The following is an 11,243-nucleotide window of genomic DNA, read 5'->3' on the forward strand; positions in this document are numbered from 1 at the left end:
TGCTCCTTCAGTCTGGTGTTTTAGATGATGCAACTTTCAAGTGGAATGTTTAATTGTAGTGCCTAGATCTTAAATGAATATTATATAAATTCTGAACCTAGTATAACCACCAGTGGTTAACAGTGGTTAACAGATGTGGCTTTTCTTTCTTAAGGCTTCTTACTGACATACTTAAAATCACAATATGAAAGATAAATTTTAAAAAGCATGATAATAATAATAATAACAACAACAACCACAACCACCCCTCCTACAACAGCAGCAACAATAATAAACACAAACTAACCCTCCTACCACCAAAAATTATTGACAGTTTAGGTCTCTGTCTGATATTTTATTCTATTTTATTTTGTTTGACAAACAGTAACACAATCTGGAAGGCCCTGATAGTCGTGATGCAGTCAGGAAAACCATTATAATACTGAAATGGTCTGTATAACTTGAACTTGATCCAGTGCTGCACTCTGAGGGATTGTTGTTCCTCTGGCCCCAACACTGTCTAGTGAAGCCTACCAATCAAGGAGCAAGGAACAGTCAGAGGCAAGATCTCAGCTGAGATCCAGAACACTGAAGAACAGAAGTAACTGGAATTTCAATTTCACCCAATTCTAATTAGGAAAGAAAAATTTCTATTTTCTTGGTAAATTTCAATCCAATTTACTGCTCTTGATATGATGTCACAAGATCCCCGAACCTTCTTTCTGTACAGGTATAAATATGTAGGATGAACAACACAACACGAGAACTTTCTATTAATTGTTGCTTACAATCAAAGGAGAAGCTGGAGAAAGCACTGCCTTTGAGGGACAGATAAACATAACTAATCCATTTTCCTACCTGATCTTTTTTTGGGACTCTCCAGTATTACAGAGACATCTCTGTAAGACTCAGAAGATTTCTTCATCTTGCTGTTTACTTCTCTTCAGAGGAGTATCTGAAAGCAGCTTCAGTCCTTTTACTTGCAACAGCTGAGTTGTTTTTGGCAGTGATGGGACTCACCTAAAAATAACATTGTTATACAGTGAAATTGGACTGTAAAGGTCCTTCTTGGGTAAAACAATTTATGCTTTTGACTAGGAGGGACAAAAAAGAAGGATTAAAATGGTCCTAGAGGCAAACTCTAATTCAGAAGTCAAAGATAAGGCTGTGACTGGAAATGGGTACATTTTGGAAGGTACCTGTATGTTGTGTGTGAGAGCTCACAGGTATTTAAACATACTCATTTCCTTTGTGTGTTCAACAGTAATGAATGACCCTGTGTCACTGAAAGAGAATTTAATAATTTCCAGCCTCAGTGACCTATTCTCTGCCCTGCACATATACCACATATACAATTCTATTGTTTCATAGTTTTCGGTGCTAGAGGGAAATGCATTAGTTATTATTTATGCTCAGTCTTTATTGTTCATATGACAGATATTATACACAGTATTAATTTCATCATTGCAGGTTTTACTGTATTTTGGACCTCACTTTTAAACTGATGGTGACAGCCGCTTTTACAATTAAAATGTGGACAGAATGAGATACATAACATCAGAAGAAATGCAGGCAGAGGAAAAATAATAGAGCAAAAATAAAAAACCATGGCAAGATTCTTCAAATTGTAATACACTGTGTTAAGAAATGCCTTGAGACCTTCTCAACAAATAGCAACAATATTTCATTTTATTTCACATCAGTGAGGGAGACCAAGCCTGAAAGTGGAACATACACATTTTGTCAGACAAACATCTGATATCTTGGCTAAGAACATAAACAAATTTTTCACTGTTTAGCAGTTGCTTCTAGACACATAATAGACGCAGTCTCTGTGGTTTACAGATTTATTTATTTTCTTATGAGTTGTCTTTGCAGTCAAATGCTCTTCCCCTGAGCTATACCCCCGAAAAAGAAAATATGGAACACTTCACAAATTTGCATGTCATCCTTGCGCAGAGGCCATGCTAATCTTCTCTGTATCATTCCAATTTTAGTATATGTGCTGCTGAAGCAAGCATCAACACTGTCTCCGTACAATCGTAAACATCCACTGGTCAGATTATGTGACCAATACATCTGTTCTAGAACAAGCAGCAGTCACAAGTATTGAGGCCATGTTGCTGAGAACACAGCTGTGCTGGGCAGGGCACATCTCCAGGATGAAGGACCACCGCCTCCCTAAGATCTTGCTTTATGGTGAATTGCCACCAGCTGCTGCAAGAGAGGAGCCCCAAAGAGAAGATAAAAGGACTCCCTGAAACAACATCTCAGCCTTGGCCATGTTGGTCAACATAACTGGTCTACTCTGGCCTCCAATCGAGGTGGTCTGGAGACACACCATCTATAACGCTGCTGATGCTTTTGACAACACACACAGGATCACTCTCAAGGAGAAAAGACAACACAGAAAGAACCATGTCTTGCAGAATATACAACCTAAGGAGTCTCTCTGCTGTGCCTTTTGCAACTGGACTTGTCTATCTTGTATTGGCCTTTTTAGCCACCAGCACGCTTGTAGCAAATGTGGATAGAGCCCTTCCCAAATCTTCGTTCACGAAGCCTGGCCATGATGAGTTGTCTTTAAACAGAATTTTTGACTCCTCTCAACTTCTTTCCATTAGCAATAATTCTATCCAGATTTCTAAGAACCTAGAAGATACTATTGTGTATTTTTGCAATAGGTGTTAAAGACTTTGCAAGAATCTCTTTTGTTATTATCGCATTCCATAAAGTTCTGCAAAAAATAAATAGAATCTGACTGTTAATTCTGTAGAGCCAATGGCAAACTAAACATCTAGGAAAATATCACTTTAATTGAAAGAAAATCAGTATGTGACCTGTGATGGGCCGTGATCAAGAAGGATTAAGGCAGCCTGTAACTGACCACCACTACAGAAAAAGTTAAGATGTAAGGTCTTCCTTATGATTAATATGATAATATAAAAAATGTGCTCCATTTTACACATGTATTTTCTCTTTTAAGACAGACATAATAAAAAAACCCACAAAAATCCCCCAAACCCAAGAAAATAAAATGAAATGCCAAGAGCTGTAACAGGGCTTTTGCAGATGGAACAAAATTATGCGAAAAGTGATGTTTAGAAATCCAGACTTTTATTTAACATTTCCCATCCAAACAGAGCGTTTGGACAAATGTGTTGAGGCATCATTAAGTTTGATGTCTGAAGAAGATAAGTATCTTGTTTATAGTAGTAAGAAAGTAGCCGTTACCAAGATAAGAAAATTCTGTTACTGTGGAAGAAATGAGATGTCCTAAAATGGTCCTTATAACAACTAGATTATTATTTACCAGGTGAACCTGTGCAGTCATAAGTGATCATATTTCTTTATTACGGTCACTTTCTATAAAACAAAAAGTGAAAACTAAGACCAAAACATAAACCCTGATTTTTTATGTGTCAGATAACTCTTTATGTAAGAAAAAGGGTAAGGATAAATACATGGAGAGGTTGAATAGATTGTTATCAGCAGTTGGTCATGGATAAAACCTGTGTAGTATGAAATGTTTATCTTAAGCCAAAGGAAGATATGAATATAATATAAAAGTATGGACTTATCTTTTTTTAATAATCTGTTTAGAAATTTGTGGAAAGTCTGCAAGAGTGTGTGTTTTAAGACATCTTGGAGTCAATATGCCTAAAGCTTAATAAATAAAGCTGTTCAGACATTTTTCTACTTAAATCCTATTTTGCTTTAAGATGCAGGTTCTCCTTATTTTTGAGGCAAATAATAAAAGCTGGAACAGTGATATAAAATATGAGAGCTTTGGGTAGTGTTCACAAACAAGAACTGAACATCTCTCCCCTAATTCTATTAAATTATTTCCCTCAGCTATCTGATTTTCAGATTTTTTTTTTCTTTTAGCATTCAAAAAATGACAAGGTCTTGTGGAATTTTTTTTAGAGCTGATTTCTTTAGTCTTCTCTTTGAGTGGAACTTTCTGAACATAATTTAGTAGATTATGATTTTAAGTCTCAAAGACAAGCTTAGAGAACTTCTGCATAAATAAATTTGGACTATGAATTTTCTAGTTTTCATATGAAGATGTTTAAAAGTCTCTGAAGCCTTTACAAGAGCTGTGTTTAATTCAGGTATTGAGCGCTTATTTGAATGCTTAAAAAAGAGGTAATAAATAAGTTTAAGTAGTTTACTGGTGTACATTTTTCTTAGAAAATATCCTTTAGACAGTGTTTTATTGACTTCAGTAAGTATGAAATGATTGAAACTATAATGAACAGTTTATGCTTGAGTGTACAAGGACCCTAGGTATTTATAAATGACGGGTCTACAGAATACCTATGAATGAAAATGACCCCAGGTAACTGAACACTGCTTGTGCAGCAGGTATATACACAGCCAAATAATGAAATGAAACCCATAGAGGACTCTCAAGACACTTGACATGAAGTAATTTATGATTACTGCTGGAGTAAAGAAAGTGACATTCAGATTTCCTATAGATCTGTTACAGGCTACAGCAGAACTAAACCAAGGCAACAGAATGCTATTTTTAATGTATAACATATAATATGTACATGATGTGTAAAATTAGGTCTCTACAGCAATGGCAGCATTAGACTCTCTACTAGATTCATAAGTTTATTTAACACAGAGCACGGTACTATATAAAACAAACCTTGTTTTTCTACTATAAATATTCAGACACACTGATAAATACTCATGACTCATTCATGTGACCTGATATCAGACAGATTGTTTTTCAGAGACTCTATGTGTGTGCTCAACCTGTCAGCCTGCTAGGCAGAATCACTACCATGAGAATGATTACCTTTTCTTTGTAACATTGTCCAAAGGCAGAAAAAAAAAATCTCTCACAATAAATAACCCTGAATGAAATATAGAAAGTAAAAAGCCCTCCTTTTAGGCTTCACCTACCTGGATTTCTCTACTCTTTTCCCACTATTATAATTCTTTCATATTTTCTCTTTTTAAGTCTGAACATAGTGCTGATTGTCACTCTCACTGAACTCGTTGCTGTGGCTGTGCAGCAGCAGAGATCACAGCCAGTGATCTCAGCTAAATGAAGACTAATGCCCAGATTCAGGCAAGACAACTCAGGTCAGTATGCTGGCAGAAGACCTACGAGTTGAAAACCTTTGAGCCTGCAGAGAACTGCAGGGAATTCCCTGAGAATGAAATAGTTTTATATAGCTGGATCAAGGGCACAACTATAATGAGACAATTCAACCACTGAGTGCTCTACATTTACACATTTTTTTTCCATCCAAAAAAAAAAAGATTTTTCTTTTTCTGTTTTCGTTTAAATTTTCTATTCATAAACTCTTCAATACTGAAAATGTTGGGGCTGCCACAATCTCAGATTTTTTTTCTAAATGTGATATAAGTTCATGATGCAGAATGTGCCATGCATAGAAACATATGGCCTTTCTAATATGAAAGCTGTTGCTGCTCCTTTCAGCATCTTGCAGGGACCTCTGTTTGCTGACTACTCCAGAGCACAGCTGTTCACAAACCAGGCAATGGCAATTGCTCTGGGGTCCTCCTATCTCTTTCAGGAACCCCAAAGTATCCAGTCACCAGATCACTTTCCATGCTGGCCTCATCACTTAGTCTCCTTTATTTAGGCAGTGTGACAAGTCGAAAATGAAGCAAAATCAGGTGAAACCAATCCAACCCCTTTCCTACTGACCAGGCAGCCACCCATTACAGAGTAGGCACAGAGGAGTTCATGTCATGTGGTGCTTTCCTTATATTAGACAGGGTTATTTTTATTGTGCTTATTTATTATTAACCTTCCACCTGGCATTTATAGGACATTTATGCTCTGCAAGTGGCTGCACTTGCTAATCAGCTCTTACAGCTGCCAGGAAGCAGCAAGAGCAAGTAGCTTCTGCAAGGGCAGGTGACAGGGATGGAGGCAATGGCAGCAGTGCTGGGGCCACATGGGATGGACACAGGCAAGCAGCTCTGGCAGTGGTCACTTTGTTCAGCTAAGAGTTCAAAACATCAGGTAGGTCCATAGTAATGAGGTAGGTACAATGCCAAGCTAAAAACTCGCAGTCACACCTGCAAGTTAGGCTCTGGGTCGGAGTCAGGGAGGCACAGGACTGGAATACCTGCGGAATTGTTCAAATAGAGATCAAGGGAGAGAGCCTGAGCTTAAAAGAATCTCCCAGGTGCAGGGGAACAAGTCACTGCTGGGGCTTCTCACAGTCAGAGAGGAGCATCTTCAAAGTTATCCCTGACCCCAAGCAGCTGAACCCTGGAGGCAGCAGGGAAGGCACTCAGGGCCCTGAAAACATCTAACGTTTTCAAGAACTGGATATATGAGAGTATTAAAGCAGATCAGATATAAGTAGGTCAACCACACTTGGCTCTCTTTTCCTAGCCGTACATGTGCCTTGTATTTGGCAGTCCACTGAGCCACGGCTTCTCTGTCTCCTTTTTACTCAGCCAACAGCTAAACCCACACTTGTCTTGTTCTCAGGCTCACATTAGAGTCTCCTTTATACAAACTGCTCTTATTGTTGATAAGTCACTTAAGACTCACATCTGCCTCTAAAAGTGTTGTTTTCTTCTTTCCATGAAAAAATGTAAGTCAGTGTTTCTTCAGAAAACAGGAATAGACAGGTAAGTGAAAGGAATGGGTATATGCATGTGTGGGCTTGTTTGTGACTGTGGGAATGCGCATATGTGATTTCACTTTAAACTCTGCAGTAAACTCTTCCATCTGAAGAAATGAACTTTGACAATGGTGTAAGCTATGTTAGTATCACTAGGTTATTGTGCTGACATCACAATCTTTATCACATACGCTACTTCTACAAGCCGCAATTAATGATAGTACTTATTCTTCATTTTGAAATAATTTGGTATATCTGCTTAAGTCTATCTGAAGAACTGTCTCTTTTTTTTGTCTTGTATTTTGAAGAGGAAACTAAAGCACTATCTTATAACTGGATTTCTGTAAAGAATATCCCACAGTCAGCGGGATCTTCACCTTCACCACAGGATCTGTACCCTATTGCAATGTAGGGGGGCAGCAATGGCAGCATCTGAGGATATGAACTCATGGTAAGAGAGGTACAAGAAACAGAGGACTGAAGATTTGCCTGCTTCCCATTCAACTTTTTATAACATTCTCATATTTATTTTCTTATCAAAGATGTACACAAACCCATGATGCTTTATTCAAGCCCATGGGCGTAGAAATAAATCCTGTCTACACTCAGTCTCCTTGCTTCTTCCATAATGGGGTAACAATTCACAGTTATCTCAAGAAACTGACATATATTTTGATTTCCTTTCCCTTAGCCACCAGAATTAGAAATTGTTCTGCTTTCCTAGTTTGTTTATACCTTGTTTGCTTCTTCATTCAGATTCTATTGTGCAATTAAATGAAAAAAATACTGTTGAAAACGCTTGATGCTTATTTATATTTCAAGTAAAGTTCATAAACTCGGGACTTTTCCTTGGGTTTGATTTTGGGTTTTTTACCCTGTTAGGTTTGAATGCTTAGAAAAAGGAATGGAATCTCTGGATAAATATGGATTATAATGTAGATTGAATGCAGAGATAAATATTGTTTCATAATTAGATTCAAGGTTTACAACATAGCCAAATAACTGAGGGAGAATATCACAGAGGAAAATCTGAGGGAAATAAATTATTTTCAGTACACACAAGAAGACAGAATCAAATTATAAAAGGAAATTGAAAATATCTCTTTAGACAGAGACAGGATTTGAGAACAGAGGAGAAATTTCAAGTGCATGAATTAGGAAAGATACTAAGGTCCAGAACCATACTAGTGATTGTGGACAGATGGAAGTTGATAAAAGACAGAAAAAACAAGAATGATTTTTGAGGGTAGCTCATTCAAGATGAACTTCTGAGACAAATGTTGTGGAGAAGCTGAGAAAGAAAACTGAACCTGAAGATAAAATCTCTTCTGTGAGCAGAAAAGACAGTAACTGGAGTTCAGGAAAAAACATATTTTCATTAATTTTGTGGACTTTCCTGAGGACTTTATTTACACAGCCTTTGCTTTGCTAAGAGTTCTCCCTATGTGTAACTATCTTAAAATGGCCAATTTGAACAATGCGTGATGTTATTTTATAGGCCCAAGGCAGTGAGATAAAGTGAACTAAATTATTCTGGATCAGAAATTCTGCTATGTTTTTGCACTTAGCATCTTATCTACTCTTTTAGCAATTACAGAACTTTTCCATTTTAAAAATAACATGGTCCTCTACCATTATGCTAATTATGCTTTTTTCTTGGTGTACCGGTGATAACATTCATGGCTTAATCTGTGTTCCTTGTGTAATCTTGTGACCAAAAATTCTTATAGAATAAAGCAATCTGTAACTATACATTAACTTGACCATTTTAATTTAGAAGAGCAAGATATACTTTATAGGGGAACATCTGGGCTAAAATAAGTGTAGCTCTTGACCATCGAGATCTTAAAATATTACAAACCCCAGTAAAAAGGAACTGCAATCTAATTGACATGTCTATAATTGAAGTCTAGTTAGGTACTGGTGGATAAATGAAGCTTAAAAAAATAAAGAAGCAAACAATAAGGGAGAAAAAAATCCACTTGCATTGCTTTAAAGAGTAAGTCTTTGATAGGAATGGCTTGGGTAGTACAGAAGGCCCAAGGAGTGAGGATGAGAAGAACGTGTTGCCTGCTAGACGCCCAGGGATAGTTTATTTTCCTGAGATGTTTGGCAGAGCTTGAATCTCTAGAGAGTGCAGATTTAAAATTAAATTTTGAGTCTGTGTGGTCCTTTCTTTACTACTGCTGACATTTGTTAGCATGGTACATTAACAATTCTCATGGCAGCCGCAGGAAATTTCGGACACAGGGATGATGAATCCACAGCACTTTGATGTCAGGTTCAAACCCTAAAAATACCTCTAAATAGCGTTGCTGTTTAAGAAGGAGTAGTTAGGTGTAAAAAACTGACTAAAAGAGAGATACTGTTACCTTTTGTGTTCCTGTCTACACAACAAGTGACCTATGTAATATAGTATTACAAACATCTCTCAAGTATAAAAAAAAAGGGAAGGAATACTGTTGAGAACTTTATTTGATCTCATAAACACAAACATTAGCTGCTGTCCAGGACACAGCACACAGGCAACAGTGTGTTTAGAGAAGTTACTTATTTTTCTAAGAGCTAAAGTAGGTCAAGAGAAAAAAACCACTTTCTGCCTCTTTTCTGAAGAAATTTCATGTACAGGTACAGTATTTACTTACAAGGGAAATAAACTGAACTTGTAGCTAGCAGCTATAAGGACACATAAGTGAAAACAACCCTTCTTTCTGGTAGCAGCCCTAAAATACCCTTTAATGCTGATTGGACATGGCACTTTGCACAGTAAACAATGCTACAATTCCTTATCTTTTCTTGAAAAAGCAAATCAAATCCCCTATAGTGTTTTTGCATTAACCTTAGGTGCAGTCTGTTCCATGGTAATAAAGACTTTATGGTGCAGCCTTCACTTATCAATATTTGAAGTCTGCAGCAGAGGAAATAACCTGATCATGACAATGTAGAGAATTTGGAAAGACTGGATAAAGAGAGGGAGATATTGATTTCTTTCCTGGCTTGTAGAAGTTTTCAAAAGAATGAAACAAATTAATTTTGCAACCAATGGAAGATACATCTATGAAATTGACACTTTTTGGATAATGCATTAAAGATTAGCCTGTCACTGCTGTGTGGAACTTTGAAACAAAAGCATATCATTTCTGCTGCTTTACTTATATTACCTATTAAACTTACCCATTTCAATGCTTACTAAAAGCATCATCTGGTGGTGTGGGGGAAAGACTTTTTACACATAAGTAGGCTTTAGTCTGTGTTAAGAGCGTAAGTGATGCATCAGATTCATCTGAGCATAATTTTCTTTGAAGCTGAGTCTTAAATCCCTGCTGATAGAATCTGAGAAAGAAGTTTAGTCCTTAAGCCTGTGAGTAGTGAGAAAGGCACAAAGGTGAAAAGAGACATGGCAGAAAATCATAGCATCAAAGATAGAGGGTCTGTCACAAAGGATGAGGGTGAGTAGTTGAGAGATGCAGTCAAGCATTGAGAACAATCAGTGAACAGCTGGAAAGGCCAAGAGAGACCCTGCAAGTCAGGGAGCATTAGAGAGAGTTTAAGTGTGTTAAAGCCCAGGATACCGCTTCCTGAGATTCACAGAAAAAAAAGACGTGAGTCAAGATTTTCTCAAATGATTTGCAGCTCTAGGGGATCTTTACTTTCAAAAAATCTCAGAAATCCAGTTTTCCTCCTGGTGAATCTTCTGATTTTGGAACTTGGCTCTGAGGGTTGTGCCCATCTATCCTACAGGAACTATTCAGAAGTGTTTCTGGGTCTGCAGACAAATTATGAGTTTGCTGGGCAAGTACAGAAACACTGTAGCTGCAACGCCAGGGAGTAACACCAGAGGGGTGCTCATCCTGGACACCTGTGTGTGCTTGGTGAATAACCTGCAGTGAGGAGCACTCCTGAGCTCCCACAAAACACACTGACAGCAGTAAATTGCAGAGCACTTAAGCAGCAACAACGTGTCCTCGTGCTGTATCCCAGCACTGGTGAAGTTATGTATTCTGCACGATTTATACAGTTTTTTAGTTTTCCAGGCTTCAGACCAAAGGGAGCAGGCCCAGGGACTTCCCAGGAAGTTTGTTACCCTTTCCACAGCAGAATTGCTTTCACAAGGAGAGCACTAAGTAAGTACAACTATAACACCATCCTTTCCATTATTTTTAATTTAGAAAAATATTTTACTCCTCTCAGCAAAAATTCGAATTTTGTTGGACATTAGCACTGCTGTGCTGACGAAATTCTAGAAAGCAGAGATAAAAGAGGGCACTAGCTACTCATGGCTTGGCTTTCTACCTCCAAGCCTTGGGTTTTGAGGTTCATAATTCAAAATGAATGAGTTAAATGAGATGCATTCAGTTTTCCCTTTGGAAAGTAAAACAAGGAGATATTGGTAGAGTTAATTCAACTTTATTTACCAGTAAGAAAAATATTTATAAAGGCTATTCTAATGTTTTCCTTCATAAATGTTCTGGAAAAAAAAGTATTTACTGTAAATAAATCAAATGTTCCTATAGCTTATTCTGCAACAAACCATTTCTAGCATCAATTCCAAAAATTTGAATATTGTTAATAAATATTTATTCCAGTAGAAATATTTTGTTCAATCATTTAGTGACTCATTTAGTTACTTACTGC

The 11,243-nt window shown here is 37.3% G+C and overlaps 1 non-coding gene across 1 annotated transcript; it reads right to left on the reverse strand.

Annotated features, from left to right (window-relative positions):
* Positions 1–1,893: 1,893 nt before the first annotated feature.
* On the reverse strand, positions 1,894–1,996 carry LOC112841219. Its single transcript, XR_003212831.1, has one exon. It is a non-coding gene; the product is annotated as a U6 spliceosomal RNA (small nuclear RNA).
* Between the last annotated feature and the right edge of the window lie 9,247 nt (positions 1,997–11,243).

This window comes from Manacus vitellinus, unplaced genomic scaffold, assembly GCF_001715985.3.
Source record: "Manacus vitellinus isolate BGI_N305 unplaced genomic scaffold, ASM171598v3 scaffold_4_pilon, whole genome shotgun sequence".
Taxonomy (NCBI): Eukaryota; Metazoa; Chordata; class Aves; order Passeriformes; family Pipridae; genus Manacus; species Manacus vitellinus.